Source organism: Triticum dicoccoides, chromosome 3A, assembly GCF_002162155.2.
Source record: "Triticum dicoccoides isolate Atlit2015 ecotype Zavitan chromosome 3A, WEW_v2.0, whole genome shotgun sequence".
NCBI lineage: Eukaryota > Viridiplantae > Streptophyta > Magnoliopsida > Poales > Poaceae > Triticum > Triticum dicoccoides.
The window spans coordinates 538,441,222-538,451,874 of record NC_041384.1 but is presented as its reverse complement, the minus strand read 5'-3'; positions in this window follow the sequence as shown (position 1 = coordinate 538,451,874).

The window sequence follows — 10,653 nt, the reverse complement described above, 5'->3', positions numbered from 1 at the left end:
GCATAGGTGTCCTAAGAACTTTAGTGGGCAGTTTATACTTATCCACGAATTCTCTTGATATGTATGAATGCGGTGCACCAGTATCAAAAAGAACGATTGCGGTAAACGACTTAACCAAAAACTTACCGATAACAGCATCAGGCTGCTCCTCAACCTCCTCCTCGTTCACATGGTTCACTTGTCCCCTGTTGAAAGGGTTGGGCTTCTTCCTAGTGCTTCCATTGCCATTTCCATTCTTCGCTTCAGGGCACTCAGTGGCATAATGTCCGTTCTTCCCGCACTTGAAACAAGTAATGTGACTTAGGTCCTTCTTGGCGGGTGTGGCTGGGTTAGAGCGGTTCTGATTACTACCTGCTCCATTCCTGTTTCCATTCTTGGGGCCACTGTGGTTGTGAGAACTCACTCCGTTGTGGGTGTGACCTCCATGGTTATGGACAAGTCCTCCCGAGTTCGGGGTTAAACGAGGCTTCCGCTGAGCTCCCGAGTTGTGCCTTCCTTGTCCATACTTCCTTTTGCGGCTCTGCTGAGCTCCCGAGTTCGGGGTTAAACGAGGCTGCTGCTGAGCTCCTGAGTTGTACCTTCCTTGTCCACACTTCCTTTTACGGCTCTCAATTTGCTGTTGCTTCCCTTCAATCATAAAAGCCTTGTCTACCAACTCCTCATAGTTGTTAAATGTTGCAACCATCAACTACATGCTCATCTCATCATTCAGCCCTTCCATAAACTTCTCCTGCTTTGCGGCATTTGTGGCCACATCATCAGGGGCATAACGAGATAGCTTACTAAATTCATCACGTACTGCCCCACAGTACGGTTCCCTTGGCGTAAGTTGCGAAACTCACACTTCTTCATACTCATAGCTCCAGTTGAGACATGGGCTGTGCGGAATGCTTGTTGAAACTGATCCCATGTAACAGTGGCTATAGGATAGGTGACAGTGTAATTCTCCCACCATGAGGCTGCTGGTCCATCCAACTGATGTGTGGCAAATCTCACCTTCTCAGCTTTTGTGCATCCTGCAGTGGTTAACTCCCTTCCAATCCTGCGGAGCCAATCATCTGCCACTATCGGCTCGGTGCTACTGGAAAACACCGGCGGCTGCAACCTCAGAAAACGGGCTAAGCTGTCAACCGGTGGTCTAGTGAGAAAATACCACCCATATGCACATGAGAGAAACACAATCATATCACTCAATCAATCAAGCAAGGGCATACAAATCGATCTAACTATCGTTACAAAAGTGCTCGGACTATACTATATACATGGTAGACTACTACTACTGTTTTGGTGGTCATCTAGAAATTTTGATCAGTGGAAGACTCCATGATGTCTGCTCCAGTTTCGTCTTCAAAATCATCATCACTGTCGTCGGGGTCAGAATCGATGTCATCGATGATGATGTAGTCTTCTGAACGAATCTCCTTGAGTTCGTCGTCTTCTCCTCCTGGTGCGGGGTCTCCCATGAATACTCCTAGCTTCCTTTCCAGGTCTTCATTCTTATCCACTAGTACGACGATTTCCTCCTCATAATCTTCGTGAGTAGCCCTGAGTTCTTCCTCCAGCTCCGTGATCCTTGTCATTGCCTTCTTCAAATCTATCATGCATGCGCATATATGGTTCTCCTGGCGACGAATGTGCTGGTTTAACTCCTGGATGAAAGCGGCAATTGATCTATCCTTCCTGGTGCCGATCATATCCCATTGCTCATCTCGGTGCCCACAAATCTGGTAGGTAGTATCCTTAAGCTCCTTATGGTAAACTTCTCCAATTCGTCCCATGGTGATGTGGGCTGCCATACTCTTTTCTAGACTCTAGGTGGGTGCATCAAAAGAAAACTCTATGGGCTTAGTGACTGGCGTGAATGTCATTCCTAGAACTTGAACTTGAATCATCCATCGCTCCTCTTCTGGTAAAGTGGCGTTGTAAGTCCCGGTGAAGCTTGGTATTCCAATGTTCAGGTACTTAGTGACTTCCTTCAAGTGTCGTCCAAAAGGTGCTTCTTCATCTGGTTGTGCAAACTTGTTCCTTGCGTCCGCCATCCTAAAGAGTAGAAAATGGAGAGGAGTTAGAAATGAGAAGAGAGTAGTGCTCTAGGGCTTTAGCTTAGTGGTCATGTCCTACACTCAACCTGGCTCTGATACCATCTTTGTAGCGACCCGACCTCAAACGGTCAAGTCTCTGTGCTTCAGTGTCATCCCAGGATCGGTAATGCTGACACACATAGTACTCGAAGGATTTATAACAGAATAGCAATCACACACTTAATACATCGATGTCTCCAAAAGAGAACTTATTACAATAAATATGGCTTAAGGCCATCTAAATACGATAACAGCGGAATGCTTGGAAGATAAAGTGAGTCCATCAACTCCAACGGCATAGCTGAGCTGCACGGCAACGACCTAGCGAACCTTACTCCTCGTCTAAAAAGTATGCAACGTGATATGTTGCAGCCCAAAAACGGGTCAGCACATGGAATACGCCGGAAATGTAACACAGTAGAGCAATGAACAGAAATAATGCTAACACTATATGCATATTTGGCTGGTGGAGGCTGTATGGTTATAAGGTTTTTGTGAAAAGCCATTTTTTCCTACAACAAAGGAATAAGTTTTATTTTAACTATCATGGTAGTTGAAACATCATTGAGAAGGTTCCTCCAACTCAATCCCAATTAAAGTAGTTCATTAACCCAACAAATTAATTTAGAGTGATGGGATACCATAGGATAATCCAAGTACTAGATACTCAAGATGTCCATATCCGGGGACACGGCTAACCATGATTAGATTGTACACTCTGCAGAGGTTTGAGCACTTTTCCCACAAGACTCGATCTCCTCCGTTGGATTTCTCGCACTTCATGATGTTTGAGAAACAGATGATCGAGACACAGTCTTTCAGAAGATTCACTCTTTACTCTGGGTGGACAGTTACACCTACTTTCCCTCTACATCTGCTAGCCCACCACTGAAAGAGGTCACACAACTTACTCATACTATGCCAGAGCCCATAATGGCTTGTGGCTGCACACGGAAGTTTCTAGCATGAACAATCTTAAGATCCCTTTGAGCCTGGGTGGCGTACCGTAGGATGATCACACGGGTACTTCGGGATATCCTAGGACAACACTGGATTCTCCAGGTGCCCAAACAAGCAATCCACCCAGATGTGTATTAAAGTTGCCACCTTAAGTTGAACCATCCATTAACAATCTAACATCTGTCATGGATACACTCAAACCCAATCCACATCTATGAGCATAGCATGGCAATATAAGCAACGTAGGGGTAACTCCCGAGGGTTTGATAATAAAACAGGTAATAGGTTCTACCTCATCATCTACTTCCCAAACCCACAAGTTAATCACATCCTAAACATGCAGTGTTTGAGGTTTGGAACTAATGCATAAAAACTGGGTAATAAAGGGTATGATCAAAGTGTTACTTGCCTTGCTGATGATCCGCGAAACCTAGAGACTAGTAGTGGCACGCTTCGCACTCCGGTTGTTCTATCGCAAACAAAAAATAGCATACATAAACAATCGAGCAAATATGCACGGGTAATACTCGAATAAGAAGAACTAACCAGAAAGTTCAACTTAAGAACTCCGGTTTGCAAAAAGAATCGAATCAAAAGGAGCAACGAAACACAAACTGCGAAAGAAACAAGGTCCGATTACTAATCTGGACTAAAGTCAAAATTTTCAGTACCAAAATCTTGTTCAAGTTGGTTAAACAGAAAGAGGGCTTCGAGACGAAGATCTAGGCGCTTGAATCGCCTGATTCCGATAAACGAACGAAAAGATAAACTAAAACGAAAATCGGATCAGAAATCGCGATCGAAAATAATCACGAAAAATCGGAGAAAAGAAAAACTGACGAACAGGCTAACGAACGAGCATTCGTTCTCTGCGACTAAAGGGCGAAAACTGTTCGTTAAAACGAATGTACGGACGAACGTCCGCTATTTAACCGAACCAAAAAAAACGATCTAAACCGATCTAACAATAAAAAACCGAAACTAGGGTTTACGAAATAAAACCGATTGGTTTTTAAAAAAACCGGCGGCTACCTCGAGTCCGGCGGGCGGCGGCGGTGGCGGTGAGCAGATCCGGCGGCGGGGCGGCGGATTGGGGTGGCGGCGCGAGCGGCGAGGCGAGGCGGCGGCTGCACGGGCTGCGGCGGCGCTCGGGCGACGGCGCTAGGGTTGCGGCAGGTGGGGCGACTGGGCTGGGGTCTCGGGCCCCGGCTTATAATGGCCGACTGTGCCAGGAGTCCTAGACGGACACGACCCGGTTAGGTCGGTGCGTTGTTTTTTTAAAAAAAATATTCCGCCGCAGGAAAAAAAAAAGAAATACTAAACGGACACCAAAAATCCCGAAATAAATTTTTCCCGTTCTCTAAAAATATGCCGGACAAGGTGAACATTTATTTGGGCCTAAAATGCAGTTTTGAAAAACGAGCATTTTTCCTATGCAATTAAAATAGCAATAAAATCCAAATAAAAACAAAAAGTTGATTTTAATATTTTTCCTCCAATATTTCGTTTATTTTGGAGAAGTCATATTATCTCCTCTCATATATTCTAATATGAAATATTTTCAGAGAGAAAAAATAATAAAACAACTCATCGTCATTTCGATATTTGTTAAAATTCAAATATGAAAACTGTGAAATCCCCAACTCTCTCCGAGGGTCCTTGAGTTGCTTAGAATTTCGAGGATCACGGAATGAAATGCAATAAAATATGATATGCATGAGTGATCTACGTATAACATTCCAAATTGAAAATTTGGGATGTTACAAACCTACCCCCCTTAAGATGAATCTCACCCTCGAGATTCGGGTTGGCTAGAAAATAGGTGTGGGTGGTCTTTGCAAAGATCATCCTCTCGTTCCCAGGTGGCTTCATCCTCGGTATGGTGGCTCCATTGAACTTTGCAAAATTTGATAACCTTGCTGCGAGAGTAACTCGGCTGGCAAACTCTAAAATCTTGACAGGCTTCTCCTCATACGTCAAATCACTGTCCAACTGAATTGCTTCCAGGGGCACTATATCTCTCAGAGGAATCTCGGCCATCTCTGCATGACACTTCTTCAACTGGGAAACATGAAACACATCATGAACTCCTGACAGTCTACGGGTAACTCCAACTTGTAGGCAACTTCTCCCATGCGTTCCAAAACACGGTACGGTCCCACAAATCTCGGGGCTAATTTCCCTTTAAAACCAAAACGTTTAACACCTCGAAGAGGTGACACTCGCAGATACGCGCTATCTCCGATTTCATAGACTACCTCCTTGCGTTTTGAATCTGCATAACTCTTCTGTCGGGACTGAGCTACCTTCAGTCTATCTCGAATTAGTTTAACCTTCTCTTCTGATTCCTTAATCAAATCTGGTCCGATCAACTGGCGGTCTCCAACTTCATCCCACATTAACGGTGTTCGGCATCTTCTCCCATACAATGATTCAAACGGTGCCATCTTCAAACTGGCATGGTAACTGTTGTTGTATGAGAACTCTGCCTAGGGCAGGTTGTCATCCCAACTAGATCCATAGTCTAGCGCACAAGCTCTCAACATGTCCTCTAGAATCTGATTGACTCTCTCGGACTGTCCATCTGTCTGCGGGTGAAAAGTTGTACTGAACTCAAGTCTTGTACCTAAGGTCTAGTGCAACTGATGCCAAAACTTTGAGTTAAACTGTGTTCCTCTATCTGATATGATGGTCCTTGGAACTCCATGCAGACATACCATCCTGGTCATGTATATCTTGGCCAACTTCGCACTTGTATACGTGGTTTTTACGCGGATAAAGTGAGCCACTTTGGTCAAGTGATCAACTACTACCCATATAGAATCATATCCTGATTTGGTCCTAAGAAATCTGGTGATAAAATCCATGCCAAGCTTATACCACTTCCATTCGGGTATCGGCATAGGCTGTAGCAATCCTGCTGGCTTTTGATGTTCCACCTTCACTCTCTAACATGCATCACATACGGCTACATACTCGGCAATATGCTTTTTCATACCAGTCCACTAGAAACGCTCCTTCAAATCCAAACACATCTTAGTGTTCCGGGGAGTATCGAGTATGGCGAGTCATGAGCTTCCTGTAGCATCAATTTTCTGATCTCTGCATTATTGGGCACAAAAATACGGTCCTCAAACCACAAGGTGTCGTGCTCATCCTCACGAAAACCTTTGGCTTTGCCTTCACCCATTTTTTCTTTTATCTCAGCGATCTCTTTTTCATCCTTCTGAGCTTCTCGACTCTTTTCCAATAGTGTTGCTTTAACCTCCAATGTTGCCAAAAACCCTTGAGGAATTATTTCCAATCGAAGTTCCCTAAGATCCTCGGCTAACTCCTTTGGCATCCCTCCGCTTATGAGGGTATTAACATAACTCTTATGGCTCAAAGCGTCTGCTACGACATTGGCCTTTCCTGGATGATAATGCAGTTTCATATCATAATCCTTTATGAGCTCCAACCATCTCCTCTGCCTGAGGTTAACCTCCTTCTGTGTGAAGATGTACTTCAAACTCTTGTGATCCATATATACATCGCAACGGTTTCCGATGAGCAAATGTCTACAAGTCTTCAACGCATGCACCACGACAGCCAATTCCAAATCATGCGTGGCATTGTTTAACTCATGCGGTTTCAGTTGTCATGAGGCATACGAACAACTCTTCCGTCATGCATCAGTACTCCTCCAAGTCCTAAGCGAGAAGCATCGCAATACACATGGAAGTCCTTGCGTATATCCGGCAGAATCAGCACTGGGGCTGTAGTCAAACGTTTCTTCAACTCCTGGAAACTTGCTTCACGTTCTTTAGTCCAATGGAATTTGGTGTCCTTCTTCAACAACATCGTCATAGGCTTCGCAATCTTAGAGAAATTTTCAATAAATCTTTGATAATATCCCGCGAGTCCAAGAAAACTGCGGATCTCTCCAACTGAGGTGGGTGCCAACCACTCAGTGACTGACTGAACCTTGGTTGGGTCCACTACTATACCTTCTCCTGATATAACGTGTCCAAGAAATACAACTTCCTTCAACCAAAACTCACATTTGCTGAACTTGGCATATAACTGGTGTTCTCTGAGCTTCTCAAGAACTAAACGTAAATGTTCCTTGTGCTCCGCTTCACTCTTCGAGTATACCAAGATATCATCAATGAACACCACAACGAACTTATCCAAGAACTCCATGAACACCTTGTTCATCATACTCATGAAATAGGCAGGGGCGTTAGTGAATCCAAAGGACATGACCGTATACTCGTACAACCTGTGCCTTGTGGTGAAAGTTGTCTTAGGTATATACTTCTCTCGAATCTTCAGTTGGTGATATCTTGATCACAGATTGATCTTCGAAAACACTTTAGCTCCTATCAACTGGTCAAATAGATCATTGATCATCGACAGGGGGTACTTGTTCTTAATCGTCACTTCGTTCAACGCATGATAATCAACAACCATTCTTAGAGACTTAGCCTTCTTCTCCACTAAAAGCACTGGGGCTCCCCATGGTGATGAACTCTGTAGAATGTAACCTTTCTCCAACAACTCCTTAATCTGCTTCCTGATCTCATCTAGATCGTTTGTGGGCATTCGGTAGGGTCTCTTTGATATCGGCCCGGTACCTGCCAAAAGCTCTATCAGAATCTCGATATCTCGATCAGGTGGCATGCCTGGTAACTCCTCTGGAAAAACATCTGGGTAATCCTTCACTACAGGCACTTCCTCCTGAACAACTCCCGTGAGGGTATTTACTTGGCTCCTCCTAGGCGCATGCCTAGATACATACTTGATCCTTTTTCCCTCCGGGGTGGTGAGCAAAATTGACTTACTCGCACAATCGATGGTTCCCCCATACATCGATATCCAATCCATTCCCAGTATCACATCCAATCCTTGTGAATCCAAAATTATCAGGTCTGAGGGGGAAACATGGCTTCCAATGGCTAATGGCATCTGAAAACATCCACTGCTTGCCATATACTCATCTCAAAGTGAGGTTACTAGCATATATCTCCTAAGAACTTTAGTGGACAATTTATACTTATCCACGAATCCCCTTGATATGTATGAATGCGATGCACCAGTATCAAAAAGAACGATTGCAGTAAATGACTTAACCAAAAACTTACCGATAACGGCATCAGGCTGCTCCTCAACCTCCTCCACGTTCACGTGGTTCACTTGTCCCCTGTTGAAAGGGTTGGGCTTCTTCCCGGTTCTTCCATTGCCATTTCCATTCTTCACTTCAGGGCACTCAGTGGCGTAATGTCCGGTCTTCCCGCACTTGAAACAAGTAATGTGACTTTGGTCCTTCTTGGCGGGTGTGGCTGGGTTAGAGCGGTTCTGATTACTACCTGCTCCATTCCCGTTTCCATTCTTGGGGCCACTGTGGTTGTGAGAACTCCCTCCATTGCGGGTGTGATCTCCATGGTTATGGACAAGTCCTCTCTAATTCGGGGTTAGACAAGGCTTCTGCTGAGCTCCTGAGTTGTACCTTCCTTGTCCATACTTCCTTTTGTGGCTCTGTTGAGCTCCCGAGTTTGGGGTTAAACGAGGCTTCTGCTAAGCTCCTGAGTTGTACCTTCCTTGTCCATACTTCCTTTTGCGGCTCTCAATTTGCTGCTGCTTCCCTTCAATCATAAGAGCCTTGTCTACCACCTCCTGGTAGTTGTTAAATGTTGCCACCATCAAATGCATGCTCATCTCATCATTCAGCCTTCCATAAACTTCTCCTGCTTTGCGGCATCTGTGGCCACATCATCAGGGGCATAACGAGATAGCTTACTAAATTCATCCACGTACTGCCCCACAGTATGGTTCCCTTGGCGTAAGTTGCGAAACTCAGGCTTCTTCATACTCATAGCTCCAGTTGAGACATGGGTTGTGCGGAATGCTTGCTGAAACTGATCCCATGTAACAGTGGCTATAGGATAGGTGACAGTGTAATTCTCCCACCATGAGGCTGCTGGTCCATCTAACTGATGTGCGGTAAATCGCGCCTTCTCAGCTTCTATGCATCCTGCAGCGGTTAACTCCCTTCCAATCCTGCGGAGCCAATCATCTGCCACTATCGGCTCGGTGCTACTGGAAAACACCGGCGGCTGCAACCTTAGAAAACGGGCTAAGTTGTCAACTGGTGGTCTAGTGAGAAAACACTACCCATATGCACATGAGACAAACACAATCATATCACTCAATCAATCAAGCAAGGGCATACAAATCGATCTAACTATCGTTAGAAAAGTGCTCGGACTATACTATATACATGGTAGACTACTACTACTGTTTTGGTGGCCATCTAGAAATTTTGATCAGTGGAAGGCTCCATGATGTCTGCTCCAGCTTCGTCTTCAAAATCATCATCACTGCCGTCGGGGTCAGAATCGGTGTCGTCGATGATGACGTAGTCTTCAGAATGAATCTCCTTGGATTCGTCGTCTTCTCCTCCTGGTGTGGGGTCTCCCATGAATACTCCCAGCTTCCTTTCCAGGTCGTCATTCTTATCCACTAGTACGACGATTTCCTCCTCATAATCTTTGCGAGTAGCCTTGAGTTCTTACTCCTGCTCCGTGATCCTTGTCATTGCCTTCTTCAAATCTATCATGCCTGCGCATATCTGGTTCTCCTGGCGACGAATGTGCTGGTTTAACTCCTGGATGAAAGCGGCAATTGATCTATCCTTCCTGGTGCCAATCATCTCCCATTGCTCATCTCAGTGCCCACAAATCTGGTAGGTAGTATCCTTAAGCTCCTTATGGTAAACTTCTCTAATTCGTCTCATGGTGATGTGGGCTGCCATACTCTTTTCTAGACTCCGGGTGGGTGCATCAAAAGAAAACTCTATGGGCTTATTGACTGGCGTGAATGTCATTCCTAGAACTTGAACTTGAATCATCCATCGCTCCTCTTCTGGTAAAGTGGCGTTGTAAGTCCCGGTGAAGCTTGGTATTCCAATGTTCAGGTACTTAGTGACTTCCTTCAAGTGTCGTCCAAAAGGTGCTTCTTCATCTAGTTGTGCAAACTTGTTCCTTGCGTCCGCCATCCTAAAGAGTAGAAAATGGAGAGGAGTTAGAAATGAGAAGAGAGTAGTGCTCTAGGGCTTTAGCTTAGTGGTCATGTCCTACACTCAACCTGGCTCTGATACCATCTTTGTAGCGACCCAACCTTAAACGGTCAAGTCTCTGTGCTTTAGTGTCATCCCTGGATCGGTAATGCTAACACACACAGTACTCGAAGGATTTATAACAGAGTAGCAATCACACACTTAATACATCGATGTCTCCAAAAGAGAACTTATTACAATAAATATGGCTTAAGGCCATCTAAATACGATAACAGCGGAAGGCTTGGAAGATAAAGTGAGTCCATCAACTCCAACAGCATAGCTGAGCTGCATGGCAACGACCTAGCGATCCTTACTCCTCGTCTGAAAAGTCTGCAATGTGATATGTTGCAGCCCAAAAACGGGTCAACACATGGAATATGCCGGCAATGTAACACAGTAGAGCCTTGAACAGAAATAATGCTAACACCATATGCATATTTGGCTGGTGGAGGTTGTATGGTTATAAGGTTTTTGCAAAAAGCCAATTTTTCCCTACAACAAAGGAATACGTTT